Source organism: Pithys albifrons, chromosome 8, assembly GCF_047495875.1.
Source record: "Pithys albifrons albifrons isolate INPA30051 chromosome 8, PitAlb_v1, whole genome shotgun sequence".
Classification (NCBI taxonomy): domain Eukaryota; kingdom Metazoa; phylum Chordata; class Aves; order Passeriformes; family Thamnophilidae; genus Pithys; species Pithys albifrons.
In genome coordinates, this window is record NC_092465.1 from 11713541 (window position 1) to 11725772 (window position 12232).

A 12232-nucleotide genomic window follows, 5' to 3' on the forward strand; every position below is an offset into this window, starting at 1 on the left:
GAACTTACCCCAGGCAGCCATGCAGAGTTTAACGTCAGTAGCACAGTAGAGGGCTGAAGCCTTAAGAGGTGAGTGCTGAAGTGGCATATGCTGTTGGCATGTCTGCCTGCTAAAGAGAACACCACCCATTATCTGAGCAGATAGGATGCAGGGTGTTGGAGACAATATGCTGAGGCAGGGGCACATCACTGTGTTTGAGCATCAGTCTCCCAGTGAAATGGGGGATCAGAGGGGTGAGCAGTGGGATGGGTGGAGCGGCTTCATGTCACCACAGGAGGAACAGCCTGCCTAGGGTCACTTGAACAGTGTGGAGCATTATTTGGGACATGAACACAAACTAGAAGTAAACCCTGCAGCTGCTTGTTCCTTTGAACAACTATGGGCTGTTGACATTTTGATTGTCTGTTTCTGCTGATCTGGCCTGGCGTCTAACTGAGACCCAACAATAAGATCAGCACTGGGACCACTGCCATGGTCTAAACTCCCTGGGTGTTGAGGAGTGTTTCTACATAGGAATTGTATAATGCTGGGCACAGGACAGCTCCTGATACATGGCCATGATTTGCAGTGTGAATGCACATCAGGAATAATTTGAAAAGTGTCAATGTTTCGCTGTTTTGGAGGAAAACAGCTTGAGCTGGAAAATAACTGACCAGTTTGGCAATAAGAATGTGGTGAATTCCTTGTGTTGGGCTCTGCAGCCTCTCAGAGGACCCTGCTGCCTATAAATGGAGTCTCAAAAACACATTTGCTAGCAGCATAAGGCTACAGTTGCATGATGTTTAATAAGACTGCAGCATCATAATGCAAGTCAGCATGGATTTGTGGAAAGTAAATCATGTCAAGCAAATTGGATTCCTTTTTTAAATTAAATAAATATTGATCTAGATAGGAGGGAAGCAGCAGACATATTGGGATTTTCAGAGACTTTTAACAGAGTTTCACAGGATGTATTATTCTAGACACTCTGCATATATGGGTTTGGTAATAAATTATTAAGACAGGTAAAGAACAGGGGCTTGATCCTGGACACATCAAACTTTGAGAGTAATCCTTTCAGTTATGTGAGTAGCTGTGGCAAGGTCAATAGGAAGACCCAAATTAGAAAGGCTTGCAGGAATAGAGATAAGCAAGAGTATTCCCTTGTTACATAGCAAACAATAAGAAAAGGGACAGAATTATTTTTGTGGCCTAAAGCAGGTAGTTACAAGTTTGTGTTACAGTTTGTTCTTGATTTATATCATGAGGAAAATCATATGTTATCAGATGATACTAAAATAGGCAGAACAGTTAAAATTCAGAAGGATGAGGTTGTTCACAGAATGATCTTGATCAGTTGTGTAAATGGGTTATGAAATGCACTATGTCTATGTCAAGTGGTGCGGTGAAGTAGAAGTAATAACAAAGCTAAGGAAAGTTTAAAATAGCAGCCAATTAGTTAATGTAGTGTCAGGAGGGAATTGACCTCTCTGATAGATCCATCTCTGAATACTTGATCTGGTGTATGGTAACAGTCAGCAGCTGTTAGAGTCTTCTTTCGAGGGACATAAAGAGCTTAGGCATTAGATCAAGTTTTGAAAAGTCTGGTTTATTTAAAGGAAGGCATTAGCTAACTGAGGCTGTATGAGTTAGGCTGGGGGGAGAAGGGACTTGGACACAAGGAGAGATAGACCAGATGTGGCTTATTTATAAAATGTTAGGAAGTGAAAGAGTTCAAGTGCATAAATCTGTAGTCATTGGACACACCAAAACTAAATGTTTAGGAGCAAGGGGCTACTTGCCGAGAAGAACTCAAAGTCATGCACTTTCAGAATGGTGAATGAGGCAAAGAGATTTACAGAAAGGGTAAAATACATTTATCAAGTGAAGCTCCCTTTTCTCCATTCCTGTTGAGTATTTCCTTCTGCTCACCTTCTCTATTGCCTCTCCTTTCCCAAACTCTTAGCTGAAAATTTCTCACTTCATACTATTTATTTGCCACTCCTCAGTGTTCCCTTGAAGCATATAGCATTAGTGAAGTAAGAGGAAGGCTCTGTGTGCTCTATGCTGTGTAATTACTTACAGAACTTGTTATTAGCCAGCTTTATATTTAGGAATAACTGGGAGATTTTTCTATGGGTCAGGAGGGAGTTTTTCATGCCTTCAAGGGGCATGTGTGGTTTTATTGTGATGCCACACAATTAACATTCAAATGATGGAGAAGGCAAAATTTCCCTTCCTGAAAATGAGGGTTGGACTGATTTTAGATATGGGCCCATCTGAATTTAAAATGTGTGCATATGAAGGAAAGTGGAAGCACCTGAAATTCCAGACTCTGAACCCAAATAAGTATCTATCAGCAAATACCAAGAAAACCACTCTCAACATTTTTTAGGTAATGAAAGCAAAAGAATAATTTTAGGTTTGTGTGTGTGTCTGCGTGAAAGAGTTAATAAGTCCACAATTAAGGAAATATATTATGTGTAGACTTCTTTTCAGTAACAGAAAATGATAATACACTGTGACATGATGGTAACAGAAGGCTAGCCATATGCACAAGTCTATTATTTTCCATTCTTTGATAATGGAAACAAGCCTTCTGCAACCATCTTTAGTTTGTTTTCATCTTGAAATATCTCAGCTCTCCAACCAGCAGGTGAAAACTGTAGAAAGTTTGGCATTGTTACATTCAAATGTACAGCACTGGATGCAAACTCATAAATCAAGGTGAACTTTATATGAAGGCAGATTTTAATGAAGGAAGTGCTAGCTGATGTGAGTCTTGTTGGACATTTAAGCACAGCCATGTAGTAATACAGATCAGATGTAACCATCACACATAATGGTGACCTATTGATCATTTAGCTGATGCTAACTTGCATAGCTAGTGTTTTGCAGAAGCATGTTTTATTTTTGCTGGCTTCATTCCTTTCCTGTTTTGCTTTCTCAAGAATACTGTGAGGCTTATTATTAGCTATTTTAGCCATGATGTCTTGAAAGATTTCATGCATATGCATTTACCAGCAACACGTTGATTCTGATTTGGTATTCACAGATGGTAAGGGAGAGACCTTTTGGGTCACCTAATAAGCAGTTCATGTTTCATTAATTGGTTGAAGTTCAAACAGCACTCTGACAATATTGAAGACTCTGCAGAACAAAAGCGTAATGAAATAAAAATTATCTGCTCTTCACGTTGTGGCATGACGGGTTACAGAACCACCTACAACCTTCCCAGTACTACCACTCCGATTAGTTAATAACTGACTATCAAAGCTGTGAGGAGATCTCTTTTTTAACATCTTGCTTTAGCTACTCAATGCCTTATGTGAGTTACTTATTAGAGTCATGCTGATGGAAAGCCAGATGATCCTGAAGGAGAAGCAGGAGGATGTAGGGTCAAGATTGAGCCCTTGTGAATTAGAGGAGCTCTTGGAACAGCCACACATGAAGAAAGGGTTTGGACTGAATTTCTTCCTATTGCTAAATCCTCTGCCAGTAAAGAGAGCCAATATTTTATTCCACACAGGATTTGGACAGAGGCGTCTGCATGTTGGTACAAAGCCAAAATCCAGTGGCCTTTGGATCAGGCCAGATGGGATCAGTGAGAAATACAAGTTTGCAGGATGGTTATGATGATGATTCTGCAGATTTTCTTTGTGACTGTGGTGGACAGACCTCCCTCTGTCCTTCCTTCCTTAACCACAGCTTTAGTCATGAGTCACACAGTCAAACTCTGTGTACTGATACCTCAAATAAGCTGAGGAAGCACCTGAGCATCACATCTGCTCTGGCATCACCACTGCTCTTGTAGGAGCTGAGGGCCAAACACTGAAGCAATGCAGTCATTTATGTCAAGCATTAAATTTATTGTGGAAAAAGATGAGGTGAGAACGGAGTGAGATTGCAGAATATGGCAATAAAAAAGGAAAACTATTTGATGTATTACTTGATACCTGAATTTTCTAGGACTTTAGAACAATACACATTAACTTCAGTAAGAATGTGCATCCTGCACTTGCCTAAAATTGTACAGCAAATATAGATGAAGCTATAGACAAAGACCAGAAAATGGGGGCACAATTCAGTAAATCACTTGGGACTTACAAATTTAAAGTTACAATGAATATTTTTTAATAAAGTTAGAACAATACTGTTGGGAATTAAATGACAGTGCAGAGCAGACACCCTCTGTGAAGGACTCAGGACCCTATGATCCACACTTCATTACTCATCCCGAATAATTCATGCCAATGAAATACCAGCACAGAGAGTTAAGAAACAGAAACCAATTCTGTCTTCGGAGGAAGAATCCTTCAAATTAAACAAGTTGGGTGTTTGGTGTGACTTTCAACATTGCAAAAGGCAGTAAAGCTTAGGGTATAGGAAAGAGAATCTCTGTATGGATTTTAAATGTCTCTCTCTTGGTGATGGTCATTTTCATTGCTGTTGAAAATCACACCTCTTTTTATAGCGACAAGACCGCCAGTGGTTTAAGTTTTAACTGCAGTCAAGTGCCCTAGAGGAATGTTTGTCAAAGTCAGCCCTGGTCTCTGAGGATGTTTGCTTCTCCATGGAAAACTTTGTGTTTCAGTGTCCTGTCGTTTACTTTGATATGTTGCTATTTCAGCTGGAATTGGCTAACCCGTTTACTTTTTGGTGATCACAGCACGCACACTGATAGCACTGTGATACAGGATTTTTTTTTCCCAGTGACCCTTTCACTGTGCATCATTCAAGCCGCAGAAAGTAGCTGTAAAGTTTGCACATAAGGCAGTAGTTGATGATACCCAACATTATGAATACTTTATCAACAGTCTCCCTTAAGTATTTGCTGTAGCTGCATGGCATTTGAGAGAGAGATTTAGCTGATGTAATCAGCTGGAAAAAATAAATACACATATATATATATAAACAAATATAGTAACTCAGATTGAAATATAAACTTTTTTCCCAGTGAATTTCATATTTAACAAAGGCTATTTCCCTTGAACAAAGTGGCATTTAAGAACATTAAGTGCTTGAATGGTAGAGTATGTATTTTTAGTACTTACCATGAGTATAGTATTATTTGGAAAAGAATAGTAGGGGCAGGGGGTTGTATTGACAAGGGAGCATTGTGCCCTTTCTTGTATGATCCTGCGGTTGCAAATATCACTTCAGGGGACTCTTGATTTGCATAATGCCTGCTATGAAGGGAAAGCAAGAGAGCTTACTGATGGGGAAAAAAGGATTAAGTGGTGCATCTCAGTCAAAATCTATTAGGGTCTTTTCTTCCCTTTATATCATTGGTTCGAGTCAAATTGAGCAGTCAAGCATGCCTGGAGGTGTGGCTGTCCTGGGATGATTGTGCCCAAAAGGGGATGTGCATCTCCTGGCACTGTCCCCACCCCAGGGCAGCAGGGACTCAGCGGGGTGCTGTGTGCGAGTCACAGATATCGTACTCTCATAGATAAAGTATTTAAGAGCAGGGTAGACTGCCAATTCAGATTTGAATGTTACCTTACTCCTGCTCCCTCTGGGATACTAAGCAGCTGCTCACAACCGTCCGCCAGTGGGAATTGTGTCCCTGCTCCATTTACTTTTCATGCAAACAGGGCTGTTGCTGTTCCCTGTAGGGGGGAATCCTCATTGTTCTCTCTTTCCCACCATTTTGAGAGTCTGGCTTTGGTGATGACTTTTTGTTTTTCTCTTTAAGCCATATTGAGAAGTCTTGACACTGGGGGTAGATGCTTCATATTAATCCTGTCATGTTTTTCTTTACTGACTCAGCCTTCTGGATGCCTCCTTTACAACCAGGCTTCTCTCCTCTACACCCAGGTTAGAAATGTCGTCCATGCTCTGCCTTCTCACAGGTTGGGCTAGTCATCATAGATGCTCACACAAGCCTTTCTCTGGAGTTGTGTTATTGCAGCTGTGATAATCTGTTTGTAGGCAGACAAGTTTTGGTTTGTTTTTAATTAGATCAATGAGCATAGCTGGAAAAGCTGGCAGGTTTTTGAACATGTGAGCTGCTGTTTCAGAACTGAAGACAGACAGATGTGTTCAGAAGTTTATCTGATTTTTCCAGCTACATTAATTGCTCTAATGATACTACCTTTTTCTTACAATTTTTGTCCTTTCCTAATTTCTCTGAGATTGACATGTCCATTCCTGCACCCATCCAGCTCTTCTAGAAGAAGGAGGATTAAATGAAGAACTGCAGGAATGAGAATAACAAAATTGCACTGGACTGGCTGCTGTGTACTTACATGACTTCCCTCTACTGGTCAGCAGAGGAATATTTCAAATATACCCTCTCTTGTTTTGCTAGAAGTTAATGGTTCTCCCTTGGTCCAGGTGCTTGAAAGGATTCTCCCCTCCTTGTCTCCTCAAAGCTCTGGCTAGCTGTGTTATGTGTATTAGCTGAACTGGGAAATCCTCAGTGCTGCCAAGATGTGCAGGAGAAATTAATTATGTGTTTGTAGAGTTTAAAAGGAGCCATGAATGAGGCTGAGAACTAAAGTGAAGGAAGAGGGTAATGTTAGACAAACAATAAATACCAGAAAACATAAAACCTTTGTGCTACACTTGGAGGGTAGCTGCCTCACAATTCTTCTGGAACAGTTCCACTTGCAAATAATAGATTTTTAAGTAGAACTGTAACGAAATGGAGCTACAAGCATGCAAAATAAAGATAGATGTGTCCGTATTCAGGACTAGAGCTCAATGTCCAGAATGTGTTTGGCAGCTCTGAGTGAGGACAGATGAAACACCTGAGCTTTTTTTTTCCTGAACCATGACTGCCCTGTTCTAAAGAGTAATTTAGAGCTCAAGGCAGCTCAGGATGTACTGGCTGCTGCCATGGCACAGGCAGCACAAGCTGCACCAACACTGGAGCCATTACCACTTTTTCCTGGTGCATGATTTTTATATGCATGATATGTTTGGCACAGGGGAAGCAGGAACAACTCTGCCTGCATTCCCTTATAGCTGGGGGAATCCTCATTAAGTTAGCTCTGATATCATCCTGAGATTGGCACAAAGCATGAGAATAAAGAAAAGAACTGAAAATCTGTGGATGAAGGAATCTAGATGGACTGTATCCCAGAGTCTGTGAGAACCAGCTAATGAACAACTCCAATTACCTTTATAAATATCATGGATCTTGGGCAAACCCCCAGTGCCATGAAATGCAAAGGTAATACAAAAGTGTTGTGAGAAAGCAGGCCAATTTCCTCCCTGCTAATTGAGTCACTGTTAAGCTACAGAAGTCCAATACACTAAAGTCCCACAAGTAGCTCCAGTGAGTCTGTGTGGGAAATGCCAGTTGGATTTGGGGATAAGACAAAACATCTGTAAGTACACAGGCCCACAATTGCTAGAGCCTGGACCTTCCCCATTCAACAAAGCATATCAATGGGGTGTTAAATCCTGCTTCATCTGTAAAATTTGGCATACTAGAGAGTGAAACCAGGAGAAACAAATAGGATTGACTTGACTGTACTTTCAGTTACAGCAATGGAAACTCATTGAAACAAATCTGTGTCAGTATTAATATGCAGGCAGATTTGAATTAATATTTGAGAGGCAACATATCACATACCCTGATGAAATGAAAGATGGTTGGGCTGAACTGACAGCTGAGCCAGGACCTAATGCTGAGCAGGAAGAAATCAAACGTAATCACTTTTTGCACACAGTTTCAGCATTAGGGAATGAAGGGAAAGCATGAAACTGAGCTGCATTCTCAGCAGGTTAAAAATGTAGCCTTGCTGGTCCATACATCTAAAGAAAAGAGGGTGGTATTTGTGTCTTAAATAATCTTGTGATGTGTAAATAGAAATTGGCTTGGACAGGAATGCTGCTGTAGAGATTGACACTTGGCTAATGGACTGTGAACATTGGGCAATTGTTAATGGGAACAAACAGGGCTATGGGGAGGAGTTGTTTGGGGCACTGCAAGCAGTAATGCAAGGTTTGGCTTTATTTAATATCTTCATTAATGAGCTTGGAGAGAGTGAAGTCAGTGTGTTAATTAAACTAGCAGAAGATATTAAATGGGGAGGTTTGTCAAAAAAACAGCCACTGGTATTGAAATAATGGAAAATTACCTGAGTAGGTTACAAATGTAGAGAGGAAATAACAAGGTGAGATGCATCATGGGGAGAAAACAAAGCAATCTTGAGGAAAATAATCAAAAAGCAGCTATTTAGAGGGTGAGAAAATTTGGAAAGCAGTAAGACTGTAAGAGACTGAATGGAGTTAGCAGATGGCAAATTAGGCCCAGTTTTTACTTTTATTTTTATTTTTACTACTCTTTTTATTCACCACTGCAGTTACACCTTTCCAAGTCTCAGTGTCAATGTAGTGCTGTGGGCAGGCACCAGGCTGCATGACTTGTGTTGGTAAGTCATCAGAACAAGCAGCTCTGAGGCCATCCAAAAACTCAAGGCTGTTTGCTCCAGTGAGAGCTGCCTCCCCCAGACTGCCCTGATTGGGTGCCATCAGCTGAAGCCCAGCATGGCCCAGTGCTCCAAACGATCATCTGCACCCAGTGTGAACTGTTTATCGTAGTTTTAGAGGGCCATGATTGTGCCTCTGGTGAATTTGTCTGAGTATTAGAGCAAGCACAGGAGCACATGCTGTAGTTCAGCTGATGAGCCTGTGGAGTAACCCCACTGTATACATGGGGACCCAGGAAGGGCAAACACCAAGGCACAGGAGAGCAGAAAGGAGACAGTTTACACCTTCCCACACAGCTGAGATCATGTCTGATGCATCCTGTGCACCAGCTATATTGGGAAGCAGTTGGGGCAGCCCTGAATTCCTCTTTTGTGTCTGGACACCACGTCATGGCTGTTGCCACCACCAAATCATAGGCAAGCCAGGGATAAATACCAAGCTTTAGGCTAGACACCTGCACTTGCCAGTGGGATGGTTTCCATCAACTCCTCAGATTTCACTTTCCAGTTCAGGAAAATACTTCAGTTTGCCTTACTATTACATGCAGTTTGTTTTGTCATCTTACTCATGTGCTTAAAGTCATAGATGTGCCAAAGCATCTTTCTGAAAATGGTCCTTTATGTTGCCAACTCTGAAGGTTTTTATAAGTTTAAAATGGCAGTAATATAACTCCACTCCCTCCTAAGTACAAGGATAAAATAGCTATTTTCAAACAGCTATAGATAACTGTAGCTATTCATTTTCTCATAATTGAATGTTAGTTCTATTGTTAGCCTGAGCACATCTACAGATGCTGCCATCATTTGGGAGTTGTTTAATTTATTTACCAATAACAGTGAACAAAGAATTTCCAGTCTGAAAATATGGTAAGCTTCCATCCAAAAAGAACATACGATCATAAGGTTAGTGTCCCAGTGGGATTTTTTGTATCTCTTTTTGAGAGGAATAACCACCTTATACAGAAAATAGGTTCCTCATCTGTATGTCTACACTTCACTGTAAATCCTGCAAACAGCCTTGTGGAATTAATCAGAAAAAACTCAATGGATAAACCCTGGGCACTGCTACTTTTGACTTCGTGTTGGCAGAGCTAAAGAGATTTTATAAAAGCATCAGGTGAGACAGTTTGCTTAGTGTACAACACTAAACAAATTTTTAAGAAAGATCAGAAAGAAGAATTATTCGAGTTTTAAAAATCACTCCTAGCTTGGAGTAAATACATGGGTCTCATAAGGTCTTTCTGGCAACTTTCCATCTTTCCAGGGTTATTTGTAATGCATAGCTTGAGAGGCACAGCAGTGTTGTGGCATCCAGTTGATCAGAAGAAAGGGAACATGTGGGTGGGCCAGACGTCATGTATTTTCTTGGTGTCAATTATTGCCCAAAGAGGTTATTTTAGTTGTATGGTTTATTTTGCTGAAATGTAATTATTATGCTAATTATTTCCAAATTTACTGGTTAATTATAATTCTGAGATCTCTGCCTTGATACTTCCAGAGATGTACAAGCTGTGGGAAATGTTTCATAATATTAATGTATTTTGGTTAATGTTCCTACAATGCAAAAAGTAACATCCCTTAAGAAGAAGGCATGTCTAGCTCCATAACACAGCTAATCTGCATCTAAAAGGCATTTTACTCAATCCGATTTCCCTGCAAGAAGCAAACAACTTAAAAGAGCACAAAAGAACCTAAAAGTTGGATCTTGGCTTCATTACATCATTGCACAATTTCCTTATCCCTCCATTTTCCTGGGGGATAAGGGGGTGTAATGGCCATCTCACTGTTGCTACAGGAGGTCTGTTGGATGCTGTTCCAAGAAAAATTGGAAAGGCTCCCTCAATTCTTTTAGGAATAATTGTGTGACCGAGTTCAGTGGGATGGTTGTCCCTGATTTCTGCAGAGGCAGGATGCAGGATGCACATGGACTTCATTTGGATTTGCTAAGAGGAATGGGTTGGCTACAAAGTGTCTGCCTGCTGGACCCTGATTTTAGATCTTCACCTGTGTCCACAGTGGGTGACCAGGGTTAGCAGTGATGGGAGTTGTTACCTCTGGTTCCTTCGTGCCTGAACTTTCTCTGTGATGAGAGAAATGGGAAGTTTTTCTTTGTAGTACATGGCACGTTCAACATTACAAATGATCTTTCAAACTTGTAACTATGCAGCCCTGGCACAGATGACACATCTCTGATGAGTCACAGCCACTGGAAAGGTGCATGCTGTGTTGTTCAGCCTCTTTGGAGGTTAAAGTGGTGATAACCAGAAATGCTGGACAGAGAGGTTTGAAGCTGCCCAGGAAGGTCACCCAACTTCTTTCCTATTTTTTTTCTGTTTTTAAAGAGAAAAGTGTCATGGGTGGGAGGTGGAAAAACTGAAATTACACCTATTAACACAGAAATGGGGAAACTGAGGTTGAGAGGAATTGTCCTTGCTCACTGAACTTCACTGGGACTGTGGTGCTGTGTAGCTGGTGAAGATTAACCTACAAAACTCCTGGGAAACTTGCTGACTTTTCCTCTGCACCACCCCCAAAATAGAAAAGAAGATCTAGAGTTCAGAGAGAATGCTGAGCTCCAGAAAGCTGAGTGCTTTCTGCATGAGCAGATTAAGGAAATTTTGCCATCATATGTTTCCCTGTGGGAAGTACATTATGGCCCCCATTTTGGTATTAATTATATGTGTGTCAGAGGCTTTTAGAAGTATCCTTTTCACTTCAATTTTTCTAAAAATATATGGAATACTTTTTAATTGGGAATGGGGAGATGTTCATCTTCTTTTATATCCAGTTTTGAAATTTTCATGACTGTATATTGAAAATTGAAACATTTGATCTGTTTATGTATATAAGAAATGTTTATACAGCTTATACTTGCAGCTGTAGGATGGGAGTTGGGAGTAGTATTGCAAGTCCCATCCTGTGTACATGTAAAAATGTTTTGATACATCTGGGAGAATGTAAGCAAGTAGTTCAGGGGATAATGACTTAACAATTTGGAGCAGAGGCAGAATTTCGGGGAGTAGTGTCAAGGCCTTGCTGGAGAAAGAGGAACAAATGGAAAAATCTGAATGATGACTTAGTCTAAAAATATCAAGGGAGAAAGCTGAACAAAGTTAAATGCATGCATGTGGTACAAAACAGTTATGGTTAACACATTTGGCTGTACCTTGGGACAAAGAGCCTGTGAGTGCATGTCAGTGCTCTGCCTCCAGTGTGATATCCCAGCACAAGGGCGATATCTGTAACCCTTCCCTTCAGACTCTTCAAGTTCTCTTTGCTAATACACAAGCATGAGTGACCATAAATTGTTCATATAATTCTGTAAATACTGAAATACTCAGGATTCTATTGTGCTTGGCATAGACATGCAGTTCACTGACAACAAGATTGGGCCTTTTGGTTAGTTGACAGATCATGTATAGTGGAGCAAGCTGCTGCTCATTTACATTCTCTTAAAGCCATAACCATGTTAGTCCATCTAAAAACATCCCTACTTGACAAAGCAGAGTTTCTGGGTCATAGATATTTTTAAAATTTTCTTAGTCATATGACAATGCAGCATAGTTAAGAATCATTCAAGGAAAGCAACTGAAGTTGTGCCTGCTTTGAGTGATCCACTTGATTGGCTTAGTGCATGCTGGTGGCTTACCTCCTGCTAACAGGTCCTTGAATTGATGTTAGTAGTGAACAAACCAGAAGAGAAAAATTATATTAAATATACAAGAATGGCATGGTTCATACTGGAAGGAAGGAAGCAGGTGAAAAACTAGTTACTTGTTGAATGAAGCACTATTTCCAAGCACATCACA

General features: G+C 40.5%; 1 protein-coding gene across 2 annotated transcripts in view; it reads left to right on the forward strand.

Moving 5' to 3' along the window:
* The window catches only part of SEMA5B (semaphorin 5B), a 197654-nt gene that overhangs the window by 175084 nt on the left and 10338 nt on the right, over positions 1-12232 (forward strand). The gene's annotated exons all lie outside the window — the stretch shown is intronic.